Source organism: Sinohyriopsis cumingii, chromosome 6 (genome assembly GCF_028554795.1).
Source record: "Sinohyriopsis cumingii isolate HCF-2022 chromosome 6, ASM2855479v2, whole genome shotgun sequence".
Taxonomy (NCBI): Eukaryota; Metazoa; Mollusca; class Bivalvia; order Unionida; family Unionidae; genus Sinohyriopsis; species Sinohyriopsis cumingii.
Window position 1 is genome coordinate 159,212,995 of NC_142966.1, and position 21,803 is coordinate 159,234,797.

The 21,803-nt window shown below is 36.5% G+C and overlaps 1 protein-coding gene and 1 long non-coding RNA gene across 5 annotated transcripts in view; one reads left to right on the forward strand and one right to left on the reverse strand.

The window, feature by feature from the left end:
* Positions 1-21,803, forward strand: part of LOC149798377 (proteolipid protein DM beta-like) — a 220,189-nt gene that overhangs the window by 125,287 nt on the left and 73,099 nt on the right. The window lies entirely within an intron of this gene.
* Positions 8,853-17,613, reverse strand: LOC149798381 (uncharacterized). The gene is made up of 3 exons (XR_016421625.1): positions 17,535-17,613; positions 15,188-15,284; positions 8,853-9,553 (listed from the first exon to the last, which is right to left on the reverse strand). It is a non-coding gene; the product is annotated as an uncharacterized LOC149798381 (long non-coding RNA).

The window sequence follows — 21,803 nt, forward strand, 5'->3', positions numbered from 1 at the left end:
TTGATGGTTCCGTAGCGGGAGGATGTCGACGTAATTGTTGATTTGGTGGGAGACATTAAAAATGCATTTATTTTAGAATTTGTATAAATATACTGATTTAATTCTTCCCCACAATATCTTTATAACGTGTCGAATTTTGAATTGTGTTCAACCTTAAAGTTGAAATGAGCATTACAGTTTTATCACATTTAAGCCAGAAAATCTTTGTGAAGGGTCACTTCGATCTTTTTCTTTTCTCCCCCCCCCCCCATGTAAGTGTTAAAACTTGAAAGGCTAGCATGTATGACTCAGTGAGATTTGACGAGGGCATTGCTACGCTGTCATGAGAAAGTAAACATTTGAGCTACCGACCATAACCGCTTGCTAGGAACCCATGTAAAATTATCATTTTTAAAGGGAAATTGACATGCCTCGTATTTCAAAGATTATATGCTATCTGAAATCTGTTGGAATAAATGATTATCTTGGGATATTTTAGGAACCGCTGCTTACGATGGGGCAGAGCAAATTAAGGCGTACACTTTAGAAGTAATGTGAATTTAAAGTGACGACCTCGGTCGAAATTCTGAAATAGTCTTAAATATCATGAAAGAGTATAAGTCTGACTCCGGGGAGGCCTAAAAAGCATAGTGCTTTCCTCTTTAAACAAGAAAAAAAGACCAGGTGGTTGTCTTGTAAGAAAAGACGGGGTTTAGTGCTAGGACGCACAATTTCTGAAAGAGAATAACATTAAACTCTCTGGGGAGATACGGGACAGTCTGAAGACGGAAGTCCAAAGAAAAGAAGTGACGAATTCAGAATAAAGGACTAGGAAGTCCAGGAAGGGGTGAAGCGTAGAGAATAGGAAGACTCGAGGAAATAGAAAGACGTTGATACACGGTCAAGGGAGGAAGGTCATGCAATCAGTCGTAGACATTACGCTCTTTTCACCACTCGTTATTATGATGAAATAAATCCAAATAAGGCACTGCTATGAAATTCTGTTGACGTATCTTGATTTGGAATTTCCGCTTTTAATTTGTTTTGATTAAATTTGTTATCTTTCTTGTCTAAGGGAGTTCGTATTGGATTATTTATTCCCAATAGTCTTGCTCAGTTCTCTGTTGAAATTCTATCTCTCCACTCCCACTGGGCTATAATATCATGGGAGGCCATCCTCTAGATAACGTCAGCCAAATCCAGTTAACCACCCCTCATACTAAGAGGGCGACGTTACAATCGTTATGATGCATTTTATTAAATGTGCAATTTAATCTTGAAGCACGATCCTTTCTTCATGATTTTCCGACTTTGCTTCCGTTTTATCTTCACCACGTGTTTACTTTTGTGCTGAGGTGATGTAAAACGCTGTACGGCGTGCATACATATGAGAGTTGTAAGTCTGGTCCATCCGATATCCTTACTCGTCAAGGCTGGACAATTATTTTTTAGCCTGAATTGAGGTAGGTTTTTCCTATTTTGTTTCCGATGGAATCCAAGCAAGTCGGATTAAGATGGACTTTTGTATCAAAAATTTGTTGATACGTAGAAGCTGTTTTGAACTGACTATATCACTGGTGCATGAGCAGATTAGTAAGAATTACTTCTGTTTTCTAACTGGACACATGACTTTCGCCTCCTGGCACCCTCCTGTCTAAACACTCAAACATACCTAATTTTTGCAAAGTTCTATCCGTGTTTTAGATCTACCGAGAGCAGGTCTAAAAATCGGAACGCAAACTCCTCTTCCGGAACGGGCAATATTAGCCTTAAACAAACATATCTAATAATACCCTTTGTTTAGGCTATATTTATGAACACGGGTACAATGTCAATCTGATTAAGATAGATCTCCACTGTCTTGAGTAAATATCTGCCAGCGACCGCTTAGAAGCATGTTCTAATGACCTTTGAGTTAGCCAATGAAAATGCAGCTTTCAAAAATTTGAAAGTGAATCAAATCAATAGGCACAGACTGATGCTCAATAGCTATACTGCCCAGTCTCCCAAACGTGAAGATATAAAGTTTCATCTGATTGGCTGATAAAATTAGCGATTACGGTAATAACATAGGTCACCAGAACATGACTCCTAAGCGGTCGCTGTCAGATCTTCACTTAAGAAAGTGGAGATCTGGTTTTAATCAGATTGGCATGATTGTAAAGCTACATCTGTTGTCGTGTAGCTACTCGTACCCGCTTGGTACAGACAATAGAACAAGTGCGCTACCTCAAGATGCAAAGCTACGGCATTCGGCTTTGTGAATTTCAGTACGGGAATGTTAGAGCTGTTGAGAGTTGTTACTTTACCTAGTATTTATTTTAAGAAAGGTAAAAATCATGAATTTGTCTACGTCGTAGAAATGCCTAAAGAGGGATGCATTTTTTCACTGTACTTATTTCGTTTTCGATCTCGTTAATCAAACCTCACAATAGAAGGATATATCGGAAAATCAAAGCCTGAAATGCTTTCCTTGCTAGTGGTCAAGGCTTTCCGAAGACCATGGAGAAATGTGTTCGTTTCTTCTGGCATTATTATTAACGCGAGTCAAAGAAGTATGTATATGGTATTCATGAAGTCGACTGTATTATAAATGAAATTGTTCTTCCTGCTCCTTCCAGAATTTGACGCGTAGACGAAATTATATTCTTAGAGCACTTGATTAATAGCCTGATGCCAAGCACAAGTTTCAAAGGCTGGGCAATCTATCTAGCGCGAGTAATTTTGTATGCCATACATCGCTTCAAAACAAGGACTAGGAAACTAGTAATAGATGAAAATTTACTGAATATTAACAGAAGTTTAGAGCTATGTTGTCCACAGATGGTATGGACTCCCCATTGTCGTTTCTAATTTTGTTTAAATGTTAATAGACGAAAATTGGGAATCTTATGGCAGAGTTTTCTTCTCAGACAAGCAAATTTATGGATTAAGTTCTTGGCTCACAAACGCGCCTTCTTTATACTGTTTTGAAGCCATATCAAGCTATGAGCTAGTTAGGGTTTTCTCCCCTCGCGCTGATACATTTGAGTATTGCTGGTCTGCAAAACAAATTGGTGTCAACATACAACCATGTCGCTAACGTTGCTTTGAGTCATAATCTGATCATTGGCATTAAAATCATTCGAGGAACCCAGTTTGATAATGGAGACATTTGCCTTGATTAGTCATATTTGGTCTCCCCTCTCCCCTCTCCCATGATAAATTAAGATGCAACATCTAGAGCAGTAAATCTTAACCTCGTACACTAAATGCTTGGGAGTAGTCGCATCTTATAATGGATGTTATGATTTCGCTGAGATTAGATAACTATCTTCTTAAGTTCTCAAAATAATTCCCCCCCCCCCCACAATTTCCGAAGAAACCCATATTTGCGCTATTGCCATGTCCATTCCAAGCCCTAATTCTGTTGTAAATCCAAGGGTTTAAATTGACCGAGCGATCTCAAACCCTGGTGCGATTCCGCTAGAAGTCATATGTTTCCCCAAATTCCAAAGACTTCCATGCAGCTTTTGGTGTAAATTAGAAAGTTTACTCTGATTAATACAAGATCACAGATCTCACAACCTTCCAGTTGTATATCGACCGAACATTTGCATTTTTTTTCTTCATTAACTTTCCGTAACGTACCATCAGCATTTTACGCCGTAAAACTATACAACTCCCCCAATACAGGGAACTAATTTTACTACTCCATCTTAGGCCAGTCAAATCATGGTTTTAAGCCACATTTCGCCATTGGATAATATACCAGTCTGCAATCTTAAATACTGCACCTGGAGTCAAGCGATCAATGTACACAACTAGATTTTAATAGAAACGATGGAACGACAGGGACACTCATGCGGCTCTGACCTTAATTCATCAAAAGTAAATCATGGCATCATGGAAACTCACAAACACTTCACTCCGTTACGTTTGCGCCTAGTAACTGGCTAATTATTTTGGGCTGAGGAATATTTCCACAGGACCGAGTTCCCATAAGCAAACAAGTAATCACAAAAATCTAAGAGTTCCTTAATATGGAGCGCTATAACCAAATGCGCATACTCTAAATGTATTACACTATCTTTATCAAGTTCTGTCAATGTCGGTCTTAGTAGACATATTTGCGATGAATATATCATTTTCGTGAATTTTTTTTATGTTTTCTTTGTTAATAGATCACGACTTGGTCCTATCTTGATGTACCCATTGCCTCATCCTTTATGTTCATTGTGTGTTCATCGTTTTACATACCTTCAGCCGTATCGGTTTTTATTTCCACACCATAACATTCCTGTATTTGATATGATTAAATGTTATACTCCCTAAGAAACCCATTATTGTACAACATCAACGAGAATGACCAAGGTCGTCTCTAATTGATATCTGCCTATGTGGATATTTATGGCCATTTAGGTTTTATATGTACTATTCCTAGTTCTACTTCATTTATATTTTGGGATTGTACCAGACAGACGGGCAGGTGCCAGTATACTAATGCGTCACTATCAAATGGCATAGCTGTAATTTTAATCCACGTGTACCACGTATCTCAAGTTACTGTGAGTAGTATATAGCTAGTGAGGGTAATAGCATCAAGGAGGAGGTGGGTCCTGTGTTAATGTAAGTAATAATTTAAGCGTCAATCCAGATTTTAAAATTAGGCCGCATTTTTAAACGCACGTTTTAACCGTGTAACATTAACAATATGGATTTGTTTGCGCAAGAACTGGAATGATTATTACTTTGTATGTATATATATATATATATATATATATATATATATATATATATATATATATATATATATACGGTTTTTAAGAATCAAATCCAAAAATAATCCAAGAATAATCCACGAATTAAATTTTGGAAGTCCTAGTAATGAAATGTTTTGATGAATTCAAAGTTCGAGTCCTGACGAAAAATCCAAAGTGGAAGGCGATGACGTATACTGTAGTCAGTATAGAACTTATATGTACAGTCCTTTTTACATCCACAAACAATAATATTGCGGTGTTTGAATTTCCGAATAAAATTTAAATAAATTTATTTGTCCAAGAATTATGTACGAGTTCTTAAATATTTCCCGGAAAAAGAATTAATCTTTTACAATCCAAACAATTTGGATACAGATTATAATGTAATTCCCAAACTAGTCACAAACACTTTCCAGTGTAAAGAAAAAGCCCCAGCTGCCGAATTTCTCCATAAATAAAGGTTATACAGTAACTTGAAACGCAAAACAGATTCCCGGATGAGGGTCATCTCTCCAGAATTTTCGAAAAGTATTTACGTCTAAAAGTATGACCTTGACAAAAACCAACCATTTTACTCTAAAACTAAGATAAAAATAAAAAGTTCTTTACTTCTCACTGATTTCTAAATCAAGGTCGGGAACTAGGTCAGCCTTAGGTGTTTACAACTGAAGAGTCAAGGTCAAACTATTTTCTGAAAAATATCGAGTTCCTAGTAACAAAATTACATTACATTGACATGCAGTGAAATTAAAAATAAAATGATTTTAAAGCTTACAAACAATTAAATTAAACCAAGTATACGTACCAATATATGACAGGACGAGCGGGAAAACGTAACGCTGCAGCATATTTTTGTCAGGAAATATGAGTTTGCTCTCTCACTGAAATGCAGTATTTTGTTTTGCTTGATAAATATAAATATAGTTACATAAAAGTACATCGACGTGATGTATCGTAACACAGAAAAAGGTTGGGGAGGGAGAGAATTTTTGTTGAAACCTCTAGCCTGCAACAAATGTTCGAAATCAATATTTTTTTAAAATAATCTCTGCTCACTTTAACTTTATTAAGTTAAAAGGGAGGGTTAGTCTGTTAGGGCTGGTCACTTTACATTCACAAATACCAAACATTAAAGATGAGCATATTTACAGGTTTGATGATGTTGTAAAGCAAGACTTGATTTCCAGTCGTTTAGTACAGACATTTACTCATCGAGGAAGACCACGTGTTTGAGCTAAAGATATCTACTCACTTTATTCAGCCAATCAAAGAGTGTATATTATTCGTCGTTTTTTTAGCTTGTGTGTGTGTGTTTGATTTTGTTTAAACATGGGTAAATCGTATGGGGTATAAAGACTATTTTCACATGGAAATGGCATTCTGGACCCAAACGGAAATTCAACATGGGGATGGGGATGGCTGTCTAGTGACAACCTAGTCCTCTACAGCCCTTCGCCGATATATATACAATCCAACACATAGTTGTCTACTCTCCAATAGTTACCCGTAAACACCCCCCCCCCACATATTGTCCAGTTCTCCGTTTGTTGTGACCAGTACCGCGCATATACTGTCTAACTGTGTGTAGTGACCAAAATCAAGCACCTACTATCTATTCAAAAGGGTACGCTGTAAAAGAAGTTCAGTGAAATAACACACTATCACACGCAAGAGTGTAGGAGTACTAATATGTACACATTACTTTCATACACAAAAACATAATATCACACGGGAAAGGGTAGGGGGTGCTTATACCCACATTCACACTCCTTCGGTGCTGTCTTGATCTGGACTGAAATCAAATCTGCACAAAGCGTAACCTTTTGAATAATCGTCGTATGAAATGCTGTATCCGCTGTAAAGTTCCTACTCTCCTTAAAAAACAAACCAAACCAAACTACTATCACCCCTCACTGCCCTCATAATCCTAATAATGTTACCAGTAGAATTAAAGAGGAAATAAAAGTAGGCCACATTTTATTATTTTGCGGCATTATTGGACAATGGGAAATCAGCGTTAAATTACCCATTTTTTATGAGTTTATAACGACATGCGGCGACCCTATGTTAGCCAGGGTATAACAAATATCAGTGACATAACGGTATTTTAACATCTGACCGCTGACTTGGTTCTTAGTTTTTGTTTCCACGTGTCGAATCTGTTTTGTAACAGTATTTGATAATACACAGGCGGGAAATGTTGGTTTGGCTGACCTCTCTCTGGATTATGGTTTTGTTGGTGGTTGTTTACTTTTTGCATGATAATTTCGTAAAAATACATCTAAATGAAATATCATAAAAATGGAGTGTGTCGGATAGAGAAAGAGAGATAGACTTACTCAATAGTCTACAGACCATTACTACTACTACTACAACTACTACTTTTTCATGATTTGTCTGTGAGAGAAACAAAGAGTGTGGTATCTTAAAGCAGAATAGTTAAATAATGATTTGCATCGACATTATTCTACGCGAAACTCAAGAAGGGGTTATTTATTTATTTATTTATTTATTTATAAAGCGCTCTTCGTTACGGATCACCGCCATCTCACCTCTGTCTGCGTGGGTTCGAGTCTCGGATTCGGCTAATGTGGATATGTGAGAAAGCTTGCCAGTAGCTTCTCATGGGTCGGTGGTTCTTTCCGGGGTTTTCCCGGGTTCTTCCTCCACCATTAATACTGGCCGCCATGTATAGCCTATTGTGTGCTGAAAAATGGCGTTAAACTCTACAACAACAACAACATTTATTTATTTATTTGCATAAAACTGGCATGCTTTTCATTTATCAATTTCAGAAAATCAGTATTATATATCAGAATATTGTAGAATGGAAATAGTTTTTCTTTTAGCCTACACTGCCTATAATTTGCCCTTCTGCAAGAGGTGTGTCAAACAATTACATCGTTACTATTCCACGCCAAGGATGGGAATTTTTGTTGTTGAAGACAACTCGGTTTAATATACGACATCCCGTACTGTTGCTATGATTTCAGTTATTTTTTTTTTTAAGTAAAGCAAAACAAAAAGAACTCTTTTAGAGTTCAAATGATCAATGAAATATGCCGGATGAAGTGAGTGTGTGTGTGTGTGTGTGATTGGATTTTTAACGTGGCTTTAACAATTTTTCATTCATATTGCTACGGTGTCTGTAGTGTGGCAGTTTAAAGTGATGTATTGCACTGAAGCGTCATGCCGCAGACATGTAGCATGATGTCCCACCCATTTATATTATCCTGACACCAGGCCGACCAGTCCTAACACTAAACTCTTAATGCTGAGCGCTAGTACCCTTTTTATACGTCTTTGTTATGACTCGGCCGGGGATCGTACCCACGACCTCCGGATATTTGTGCCTGAAAAAGGACAAACCCTAACCTTTCCTCTTTATTTATTAAAGTTGAAGTGAGGATCTTATTAGAGAAATAATTTAGAAAAATGGTTTTTGACTAGTTTTTCCTATATTTTTTGTTTTTACTTTTCCGCTTTGGCTTTCTCCTTTTCTCTTCAGCACCGACCCCACCATTTACGAAAACCACTTAGATGTACTTAATGTCATTATGTTTATCAAGCCAAAATGCTGCATTTCAGCTAGAGGGCAGACAAACTCGAATTTCTCGCTAATTACATGCTGCACCGTTACATTTTAGACAGACTCATCCAGTGATAGCTCTAACATATTACACGTTCCAGTTCGAGTACATGCAGACCCATACTTGTTACAGTAAATATTTCCAAATAGCGACCTACTGTTAAACCCCTCTATACGTTATAAATCTTTGACGCTGCCCAACATAGTTTCCTCCCACCCTGAGGATATTTTCGGCACACTCTACAGCTGCTATTTCAAGGTCATACTTGCTTGTTGTCATCTTTCTTCCACCAGAAAATTATCAGTATTATTTCATAGGTATGTTGCTGTAGACGATGTTGTTGATGATGCCAAAGATGATCTAAAGAGCATTCATTAGAAATTAAGGCGTGGGAAGTTTGACTTCATTTGTTTCATTTGGCCAAGAAACTCCCCTTTCTTCCCCTTTCTTTTGGCATTGAATGTCAGAGGTCATTTTATACAAAAATTTTGTTAATCAACTGATAACATTATAACAATATTAACAAGCGAAGAAAATTTGAATTGCAGAACGAAATTGTAAGAACCAAATCTGGAATAATTAATGACACAACCAAGTTTCGATTAATTTTTAATGTATATTCAAACGTATTCAGTCACATACAAATCCACATGAACAAAGTTTTCAGTCTGAGTTCGCACTGCTGTACAATGTTGCTCATATGACTAGTGGCTGATATGGTTTGTTGCATTTGTTTGCATACTTATTTGTAATAATAATAATAATAATAATAAGTGGTCTAAAGCGCTTGCCTCAATCTGATTAACATCGGATATCCACTGTTATAATTGAAAATATCTGATTGCGACCGCTTAGGGGTCATGTTTAGGTAACCTATGTTATTATTACCCTAATCGCTAATTATATCTTCGAGTTTGGAGACTGAGCAATGTGGATGAAGAGCATGAATATGTACCGAACGATTTGATTCACTTTCAGATTTTTAAAGCTGCCATTGGCTAATTCAAAGGTCACCAGAACATGACCCATAAGCGGTCGTTCAGATGTTAACGTAGGACAGCGAAGATCTGATTTAATAAAATTGTCGCTTGCCTTTACCGATCACTGCTTGGGTTTTAGTCTCAGACTCGGCAAATGTCGTTATGTGAGAAAACTTGGCTGTAGCTTCCCGTGGGTAGGTGGTTCTTACGGGTTTTTTGCCGAGTTCTTCCTCAACCAGATGTAATGGCCGCCATGAATAGCCTGTCAGAGAACAATAATAACATTAATATACAAGCGTGTTCTCAAAACACAAATTGAGCTTTGAGAGAATAAATATTAGAATAATTACCCCGATAAGCTCACTTGGAGAGTCCACACTATGGAGTCCCGAGTTTACGTAGTTGTTTTTTTGTTTTGTTTTGGGTTTAACACCATTTTCCGCACATGATAGGCCTTACATGGCGGCCATTGTAATTTGGTGGAGGAAGAACTCGGAATAACACCGGTGAGAACCACCGACCCAGAGGAACTTGCTGGCAAGCTGTCTTGCATACCCATTCGGATTCGAACACTCGCAGACTGAGTTGAGATGTCAGTGACATGTAAAGAGCATCTTAGACCAAATTAGTTACATTGTAGTATTGAAAATAAACTTACTGAGTTCCCGTTAATGTTATAAGTGATGCATTATTCGAATCAGCATATTGAGGGATGTTGTTTCCGCAATGTTTAGTGTTTGAGCCACACAATCAGAAAATTGAGTCGTTAAGTATCCATTCAGAACAATAACTGTCTCCAATAAACAAATTCTTCTTTATAAGGCTGGAATTATGTGGTGTTTTCATTTCCTGGAAGCAGTATAATGATTAAGAACTCTATATGAATAACAAAAAGTAATTAAGTGTTTTCATCATCTCAACCTTTTCTGGGTACTGTATGTGTCGTTAGTAGGGACATCTATTCTTATAGTTTCTTACCAATGGAATTTTCTGTACAATGATCCACATACTTCATTCATTTGTATGTTTTGGGAAACATGGGTTGGGGTGGTGGTGATGACCAGAGGAGAGAAACCAGAATATTGTTAACCACCTCATCACATATGGTCTAAAGTCTACTTTGAAAGGAACCAGTTTTCCACAGACAATAAATTCTCAGCAGGGCGAAACATTTTGGGTCCATTAAAATTATAAATGTTCACATTTGTTGTATAAACTTCACACGGATTGTGTAAAATCACTACGCACGTTTTTATTCTTGTTTTCTTTACTCCGAAGTATGTGTGTGTGAGTGATTTGTGTTTTTAGCGTAGCTTTAACAATTTTTCAGTCCGAAGTAACTGTTTCTAATATTGTGGAATTTTTTATTGCGATTGTTCGGTATGTCGGGGAATTCCTTTTACAGAGATTAGTTTTTAAAAAAAATATGCTTAAATTTTAGAATATTTTCGTCAGGGGTGTTCTATAACAATATTTAATACGACAGGGATGCTTCGTTTAAATATGAATGGAGTCTGCATCGATACGATTTGGCGTCTGTTTGGATCGAATTATTTTTGCCATACGTTGGTCTCCAAAAGCGGTTTCGTGCATACATGACATTTCTGGTGAGCTTATTTCCAAACTAATAAATGTCCTCGATTTTTACTTTTTGACACCGTATCATCTTCATTATTTTAGTAGTACTGGCAAACTCCGTGAGTTAGTACAACAAAACAACGGTACAAATCTAAATCGGCTACTTCTTTTTGTTCATCCTACTTTTACCCTCTTTAAGTCTTGTAAATACTGCAAAATGCATAAATGGGTATTCCATCTCATTGCCTTCAGAGTCTTTAAAAAAAAAAGACAACGTGTGACTTTTCTAGGCCTATTTTTTCACCACCAGATTTGGCAACAGCAATAGAACTTCACTTCTGGAAACATTAAATTCACACAATAAAAAGCGAGGACACTTTTAATATATTTGACTGCGTTAGGTGGGGTACGGTGGGGGGGGGGGACAGAAGCAACCGCTCTATTTGTTACGCATTTATTCCGGCCTTGACTTCACAGAATCCTTCACTGCTTTTATGGAGTTGAGAGAAGCAACGCAAGGAATGGCATGTCTTATAAAGATTTATCTGTTCGGTTTATCTAATAAGATAGCCTATCCTAATTGATTCTTTTCATAAATCAGTGTCCTTAAAATTGCGAGAGCACGTCCATCTTGTTTACATGTTACTGTATAAAGCTTTTGCATCGTTATGTCAAGCTCGGGTAGATTTTTTTCTTCTTAAATTAAGTTTAATTATTAAACAAAGTTACTTTTGAACAAAAATTACAGCGTTTCTTTCCACGATGTGTCAGTTTATGAGAAGATTCTTCATGCAATTACGGACATTCCATATTCGCTGTATATTTTTCAAGGACAGTCCTTAAAATAATTTGATACTTAATAAAGAAAACTGTATATTATAGTACACGTACGTATTTTGTAATTAATGTCAGCATATCATTGCTTAGGGTAATTGCATGAGACGTTTCAGTCATGGCAAAGTAATTATATAGACGCCTTACACAAGTGTAATGATTGGGAGAATTGACACGTAGGATCTTGGATCTTGTGTTGCTTCTGTTTCCAGTGTTTACACGATTTATAATGTATACGCAACTGAAACTAATTCATCACAAAATCTATGTTTCGAATATTGCACGAGTGTATCGATTATGTCTTGCTTGCTAGTTTTAGATGTCGAGTACCAAAAGAACCACTGGTTAATTTTCAACAATTAATCGATTTGAGCTTGAGCCTTTTATAGCAGTTAGATACTGGATTATAAAGCACATGAATAAAATGACCTATATTAGATATCATTGATTTAGAAATCTTAATTTGAAGATCTCGACGCCTTTTCATTGACTGGATATCAGCAACAAAAGGTGGATCAGCTATTAATCGCAGCAGCATAAATTCATTTAGGGATGAATTGCCACTATTTTATGTTGTTGTTGTTTTGGGACTTAATGCCATTATTTTTCAACACAAGATAGTGTACATGGCAGTCATTATAACTGGTTGAGGAAGAACCCTGGAAAACCCCGGAAAGAACCACGGACACACGGGAAGCTACTGACGAGCTTTCTGACGTACCCGGATTGACCGAGCCCGAGACTCGAATCCACCTGTACAGATGTGAGATGGCAGCGATCCGTAACGGTGAGCTCTTTAGATAACTCGTCTACTTGTGGCCCGGCCACTATTTTACGATTACATTTGTATTAACAAATCCAGAGGAATGAATCCAAGTCCTGTTGTGTGTTGTCTCCCCGTGGGTCATTGATATTTACCGGGGCTCTTCCTATACTAACCGCCATGAAAAGCTTATGTGCTGGAAATGGCGTTGAAACCTACAACATTTTATATATATATATATATATATATATATATATATATATATATATATATATATATATATATATATATATATATATCCTTTGATTGTGTTACCCTACTCCACGTAAGATTCCAGCGGATGCCCATGCGCGAAGTTGCTTGGTACCAAAAATGTAGAAAGGCATCGTTTGTAGTTTTTTTCTTCTCAGCAGTAGCTTACCCCCCCCCCCCCCCTTACTGTTTTTATTTTTGAAACAGCTATTGATTTTCTAGAAACGTCAATTGGAATACGAGATATTTTAATCTATTTTTCACTTGTCAGCCAGTATTTCTTACGATATGTATCTCTCTCTCCAATTCAGCTCGAATTGATTCTCTGCAGAATCGATGTGTCCAAGTACCTGTGTTGGCATGTTCATTTTCTCACCTCTTGTCCGTAAAGCGGTTGCTTAACCAGGTCAAGCCTGCCCAGATTAGTTTCTTTGTTACCAAGCAACATTAATCACCTTTTTCATTCTTCTTTACCCACGGTACCAGTTGGTGGTTAATCGGACCAGCAAGCTTAAAGTCGTGGATTGAATTCCCGCCCTGGTCATTCCAGGATCAACAGTTTCGATGTGTTATCTCCCGTTTCTTCCGCATAATAATGTCATCAAAGTGCCCATTAAAATTCAAGTTACCAGCGAACCAGCCATTTTCCGTTGTTTATTTCAAGTTTGAATTGCCACTGCCTATCGATTTTTAGTAACCTGCTTCTTTCATAGCAAATAACTGTCAAAGAAGTTTGCCATTGACTTGTGTGGATAACACCTGCAGTTGCGGAAACGAATGTTTGATTGAAACGTGACTCGTAAAGTACACGACATAATGTTATACAAATGTACCCGTTTGAGCAGATGCACTTTGACCGTATGTTCATCATGACTCCATATTTGTATTGTCTTTGTGTTTTGCTCATGGATATGACTAACTTTTCGGAAATGACAAGCGTATTAGACATTTTCTATAATGTTTCCAAAAGGCACGAAAAGAGTTATTCATTGAACGTTCCGAATAAAACACATGCAGCTTTTTTCAGGACGAGGTTGATGTTACAGAAGGAATACAAAATAGAGATGTAGGGATAGATTTTTCTGAAACTAAAGAAGATTAATACAGCCGTGCTGAAAAAGAGCATTACTGGCGTAATATTTTCTGTTAAGCCCTTGAAAGCATTGTTCAATATGGTAGCCCCACTGTATCGGGCATTTCGTAAATTAACGAAGTCGCGCGAGTCTGCTGGTTTAATGAGAGTAGTGATATGGCTACGAAAGAACTTGACCTTGATATTGACTAGTACCACCTTCATATCCTGCTTAGCAAAACACGCATCATTTTCGTATGTGAATAGCTTGCCAGTAAGTTTCCGTGGGTAGGTGGTTCTCACCGGGGGTTTCCTCTGGTTCTTTATTCACTAGTTATTCTTGCCGTCATGTATAGCCTATCATATGCTGACATACGGCGTTAAACCCACAACAATAGGTACAAGAACAACACAGCTGAACATGTGCGTAGGGTCGATTTCCAAATGACTATCAAATTTGGAGTGGAAAATGTTTCATTTAGAAAAGAAAGTTGTTTCAGGATTGACTGCGTGTATTAGAGGGAGATTTGTTTCTTTTTAATACGACTCCAACGTCAATATCGTTGGTTGACAAAATGTAGGGTTTCTTTGCGAACTGTTTCAGTCAAAGTTAAAAGGGATCTCCCATTGCTTCGGAAGGAGAATACACTTAACTTAAACCAAGAAGTCGGTTTCAGCTTTTTTCTTCTTCTGACAGGTGTCAGAACAAAAAGCGGAGACCTTCTGTTTGGTCTAACACTAAAACATAGACGAGATGTCTCCCATACAGTCGCTGCTTTCCGCAGTTACGACTTAAAATAAGGCTGCCTTGTTACATGGGGCTTGATTACTTTAACCTACATAACCCTATCCTGTTGTATGTATGTATGTATGTATGTATGTGCAGTATCACCTACAGGCTAGGGGCCCCGAGTGGCCGAGTGGTCTAAAGCGCTTTCCGTTACGGATCACTGCCATCTCACCTCTGTTTGCGTGGGTTCGAGTCTCGGATTCTAATGTGGTATGTAAGAAAGCTTGCCAGTAGCTTCTCGTGGGTCGGTGGTTCTTTCCGGGGGTTTTACGGGTTCTTCCTCCACCATTAATACTGGCCACCATGTATAGCCTATCGTGTGCTGAAAAATGGCGTTAAACCCTACAACAACAACAACCTACAGGCTACATAATGATGATAGCAAGGAAATAAAAACTGATTTAAGAAAAATAGAGAGAAACACAAGAGGGAGAGGGATATTAAATAAAGACAATGACGAGAAAATGCGTCGGTTTGGTAAATTTTCATGCAGTATTTATTTTAAATGTTTTATCGTCGATTTAAAATCACAGTTATTTGCAAAGAAGAAAAAGGTGTGAAAAATGCGTTCTAGTTGTATGAACTGTTTATTTAATAGATTACTCACGCGGTCTGGTAAACTTTTCGTTGATGGAGACTACTTCACACTTTGAAATAGCTCAAAGTTACCGCTCTACAATATCGCATTATTCACAGGGTTTGATCTTCAAAGAAAAAGAATATCTCAGGTTTTCCAAGTGGCTATACTTATTATGTAAACAAAGACCTTGTATATCTTAGATATAGTTAAAACAGCTTTTAATTCCGTGATTGCGGTGTATGACTGAGGGGTGTATTTGGGGTTATAGAATATACTGCCTGGACTTACTTGAAATGTGCATCTCTGAAAAGGATGCTAGCTCCACCTTGTAATTTTAATTTCATGGACTTCAAATGTAAAAGTTAAAATATAAAGCCGATAACTTATTTTATACTTTTAAAATATTTTATGTATTACACTTTCAGAAGCTGGTATTGTCTACTCTGACAAAATTTTCTCTTTATTAATGACTTCTAAAGTTAGTGTACTTTTGACTATTTCGGGCTTATCTTTTCGAGCACATAGGAACATCCATTTTGATAGCTGTCGGCTTTAGATAATGTAAGGTGTAATTTCCATCATTGACTCATGTACAGAAATTTCAGTAACAGTACACGAAAGCAGCATAAAGGTATGAAATAATTCTCCCCATCGTGTATGCAATCAACTTTACCGTATACCGGTCCCCTCTCAGATTTATATAAAAAACCAGAACAGAACGAATGTCTCACTTGAAGAGCTGAAAACGTTTAAAAGACATTGAAAAGGGTGAAAACTACTGATAGTCAAATACAAATGAACTATTCACAATTCTAGTGACTAACAAGCAAGTAACAAGTTAGCCTGATTCAGACCATGGTCGATTCAGAAAAGAACAATATTACCGACAGGTTCAGAAAATGGTCGATTCAGACCAGAACAATATTACCGACAGGTTCAGACCGTGGCTGATTCAGAGTATATGTAACCATATTATTCCCTGATTCAGACCGTGACTGATTCTGACCAAGCGTAATTGGATCATATTACTCCCTGATTCAGACCGTGACTGATTCTGACCATGCTTAATTGGATCATATTACTCCCTGATTTAGACCGTGACTGAGTCTGATCAAGCTTAATTGGATCATATTATGAGGTGATCCTGACCGTGACTGAGTCTAACCAAGCTTAAATTGGATCACATTATGAGCTGCGTCACACCGTGACAGGGTCTGACCAAGCTTAATTGGATCATATTACTCCCTGATTCAGACCGTAACTGATTCTGACCAAGCTTAAATTGGATCATATTACTCTCTGATTCAGACCGTGACTGATTCTGACCAAGCTTCATTGGATCATATTATGAGCTGATTCAGACCGTGACTGATTCTGACCAGGCTTAATTGGATCATATTATGAGCTGATTCAGACCGTGACTGATTCTGACCAAGCTTAATTGGATCATATTATGAGGTATGCCTGACCGTGACTGAGTCTGACCAAGCTTCATTGGATCATATTATGAGCTGAGTCAGACCGTGATGGAGTCTGACCAAGCTTAATTGGATCATATTATGGGCTGATTCAGACCATGATTTAATTCAACACAGTATGATACATCTATTTTCTGTAAAATCTTTTACCTCGTATTCATTATATTAAAGCGTGTTAGATTTGATTTCCAGCACAAGCTCACTTAACATTTCGAGAGTTGTTTCCTATTCCATGACTTCAGCAATCTTCAATTGAAACCTTGAATACGCTGCAGTAATAAGAGGTAGCATATAAAAAATCGTCTGATGACAGACAATGTCCCCATAAGAAGTATGGTTTATATGTCAGCTACTTATATTTCAACAAAACTATATATCTTTCCAAGCATACAGGCAATATAACTTTGAATGAGTAAAGTAAAGGATTTATTCAAGTCTTAATATTATATATTTGTCTATAAATAAATTAATGTAAGAGAATTAACATGTTCTCCTATTATGTTCTCTCTATTTTATTACGCGTCATAACAACCAACAGTCTCGACAACTTGTAGTAGAAAATAATGGTGATATCAAACCATTTACAAGTAAGATTTAAGAATATTCATAGCAGTAGAATGTCCTATAATAAATTCAGATAAATAGAATTATCGTGCGAAATGAACTACTTTTTCTATCATAATAAAGTTATAGTCATACAAACGTACTGAAATAGCTTAATTAATACGTTTATGGAGGCCCAATATCTAGGTACAAGGACTCTGTTATTTATCGTTGGTTTTAATAATTTTTTGTACTGAAATTTATTATATAATTATATTGCAGAAATGAATGTATATATTCACAGACGAGTGATCTAAATTAATTATTGTTTAGAGAATGACAACATTACCTACCACTTTTGGAAGCTGATTTGCAAAATGGAAACACGTAACTCTTTTAACTTCAAACGAACCCGATATGACTGGCGTGCACGACACCCTATTTATAACATCCGGTTGCACTTCACCATGTAACACTCCGCCAAAATAGTGCATATTTGCTAGCAATAAATATTTACTACCTTTAAATTATTGTGATTCAAAACAAATATTTAATGCTAATTATATTGTTCCACTTTTAATTACAAGTATATAACCAAACACTAAAATCATTGTCTAAGATGGAAAACAGTAAACGTTGGCCACGAACTGAGGTTGACAGTGCAAGAAAATTAGGACATGCACAATGCGAATGTGTCATCTTTGCTGGGGATGGTAAGTGAGCAGAAAGTATTCAGTGTAAAAACTCTTTGTATAAACTGTTTATTAATGTTCAAATATGATTTCACATACGGAATGGTGAAAACTGGAGGTGACTCCAGTGCACAAAGTACCTCCAAAATAAAGATGACGGACATCATATATAATACCTGTACGACATGGAATATAGCACATAATAAAATCATTTATCGGTCATACAGAACTTTGGCAATAAACCGTACTGAACAAATATATACCTGTACACGAATTTTCTTGAATAACTATTTAATGTGTAATTGAGAGCATTCAGAAAATGTATAGAAACGATTTTGAAACTAAACGCTGACCCTGCTTTACATGCGACAAGAGAAATGTACATGTCAGTAAATCACAATAGATCTATTCCAAAAATAGTTTGAATTTTAAAAATTTTTTTTTAACAATATTAATAAAATATATTTGCAGAAATAGGAATAAATACTTAAATAAATAGGTATATTTATTTCATGGTTTTCTTTTTTGTGTAATATTTCATACTTCAGATCAGCCTGGCATATGGTTCGAATCAGCACATTTGTAGTCAAAACCAGCCATGGTCCGAATCAGTCAGCAACCTGGATCCTTATAGTCCCATTTCTCGGAAAGCTGCATAAAACGTTGAGACTATTAAATATAGTCACTCAAATACGGAGTATGCTCATCCCTCCTTATCGCGTTATTAATGTTAGTGAATTTTACATGATAATATATTAGTCTTTTCTGCTTTCTTTTTCTCTTCACAATGAAAAATATTTTCACACAACATACAACTTTCGTTTTCTCTTTCACGGAGACATTTTTTTTTTGACCAAGAAAACTGCTTTCATACAACATGCAACTTTCACTTTCACTCTGCAATGACTTTTCTTTGCCAATGACAACTGCATTCACATAACGTGCAACTTTCATTTTTTCCTTCACAGAGGCATTTCCTTGTCCATGAAAACTGACTGTGTTTACAGTTCTTTGACAATGAAAAATGTGTTCAAACAGACCTTTCTATAACAATGAAAAATGTTTTCACACAACATGCATATTCTAATATTCTCTTCACAGTGACTTTGTCGATGAAAAATATATTTGCACAACATGCACCTTTCGTTTTCTCTTCACACAAACCTTTCTTTGAAACAGTGAAATCTGAATTCACACAACATGCAACTTTCATATGTTCTTAGCTCAGATATTTCTTTGACAATAAAACTGTATTCATCTAACATGCAATATTCATTTGCCCTTCTCATAGACCTTTCTTTGACAATGAAAACAGTATTCACACAACATACAATATTCATTTGCCCTTCACATAGACGTTTCTTTGACAATGAAAACTGTATTCACACAACATGTAATATTCATTTGCCCTTCACATATACCTTTTTTTGACAGTGAAAACAGTATTCATCCAACATGCAATATTCATTTGCCCTTCACATAGACCTTTCTTTGACAATGAAACAGTAGTCATCCAACATGTAATATTCATTTGCCCTTCACATAGACCTTTCTTTGACAATGAAAACTGTATTCACACAACATGCGAACAAAACGCGGCCCACTAGTGTGTATACTTAATATAGTTTGATATTACAACACGTTAACATATCACTTTATGTGATTATAATTGGTCCCAACAAGATCATAAAATATTCTCTTTACTCATTGGTTGCGAAAGTGGTAATATTTTACTTTACCCCCTCTTCTGAAACTTGTTTTTTCTAATACTATCAGGATTTTGGCGGCCATTTTTGGAAGCGACTGCCTAAAGGACATTTCAAACGTCATATTAGGCCTTCTCTGTATATCAGACGAACCAGCTTTTAAATAAATAAATAAATAAAGTAAACGTAAGAAATATAATGTATATAATTAAGAAATTGTATTACTCAGTAACTTACAAAAGATTTGGCTGCCCGACTGTCTTTCCGTTTAAAATAATGAAAGCACAAAGTAAACAGTAATAAATTAAAAGTTTTTTATTTTTGTATTATTTTATAAACTTGCGATACGGTGTACTGAAAAATGGAAATGTATTAATGTTTTTCTACGCAACGTGTTATATTTGTGTTGTTTTAAAAAAAAAAATTGTATTGGATAAAAATTGAATTATGTATTGGCTTTCCGTCAAAAAGGATAATTTATTATCATTATTCATTCTGAGATAGTTGTTTGGTAATTTGATCTGCTATACGGACGTTCATCGTATTAATCAATTTGCTCGTGTCTTACCGATTAATTTCAATTTATTACTTGCACCCTGTCGGAATGAGTACATTATTGACTAAGCAGGGTGATTTATTACCATTATCTTTTGTTTATAGAATTCTTCTGTTTTAAAAAGCAAAATCGTTGCAGTATTTTCCTTATTACAGAATGTCACCGAGGCTGGTGTGCGCTTTAGACGTTATTGAAGAAAGAGCATCTTTTCTGAAAATGTTAACATAAATTTATAGCAAACTTCGTGCTAGTTGCACGAACTTGTATTCCGGCACTTGAACACGACAAAAACATCCCACCAAAAGGATTTACAGAATCAGTTCTGTTTAGGTCAAGTGTAAAGGTTTTGAAATATAAATAGTTCCCAAAACTACTAATATATTACTAATGTTTACTTTTGTTACTGTCTAAAAATGTATACATATTTTATATTTGTTAAAATGTGTTTACTGCAATGACTCTTCTCGATGTACACACATTCAGAATGTTTGGATCTGGCGAGAAGCCGATTTCCGCTTTGACCAAGAAATTGTGTGTATGGGTTTAACGTCTTCTTTCAGTACATAATAGGTTTTACATGGCGGTCAGTTAATATATAATGGAGGACGAATCCGGGAAAGTCCCGGGGAAAACCACCGACCCATGGGAGACCAATGTTAAGCTTTCTCACATGCTCATGATGGCCGAAATAAGACTCTAACTCACACGAACAGAGGTGTAATGTCATTCACTCAGCCACCAGAGGTCTTGGCACCCCCACCCCCCAAAAAAAATAGAACTTGGGGATAACGAAGGAAGAGTAAACTAGGACTGGAAGCGAGCCTAATATTTTACTAAACAAGTACAACGGCCCGAAACATTGCATCATATTAAATTTACTTGTAATAATTTTAAATGATCACAGTAAAAAGATTCAGTGTAGTCGTTCTAAATCCAGCTCGAGTTGACGAGTGTCCATCTTAAGAACGGAGTAGACAACCTGACATGCCAAGCCAGGAACTCGTGCCTTGTGGCACGCATCGCCAATGTCGCTAAATTAGCGAATCTGCTATCTGACGATTTACTATCCAGTTTTGGATGATATCCCGGGGGGGGGGGGGGCTATTCGTATATTATGAACTTCCGAGAAAGTGGTGGGTGTAAGGTGAAGTTGCTTACATTTGCAACATGGACAATGGAGAGAATGTTGGTATACCTCTATGTTACTTTCATGTACTGTGGCTGAAATTTAATTGGATATTGTACTTGTGGAAATTGTAAATGATCTAAGCACACAGCTAACTAAAATGACTGCTCCCTTGTGCTAAAAATATCAGCCTGAATTAGTCTAAAGTACACTTTGCCAGACTAGATATGCAAGTGAGATACCGCTGAATGGAATATTGTCCTCTCATTGGCTAAAACAAAGAGAGGGTCGACTTGCCCCCAGTGAGTCCGATGTATTTTCATGTGAACTCATTGAAGAGACCTTGTAAAGTTGTTCCACCAGAGAAAGTCTTGGACGTCCTGTGGAATGCGGTTCATATAACAACTGTTGACCATATGCTTCTAGGATTCTGTTTTATATTTTTATTTAATGAACATTATATTGAGTTTTAAACTTCTTGACTGGTTAACGTTTATTAGTTGGTACATAATGATTGTGGTTTGGTTTAGGAAGGTTTTATA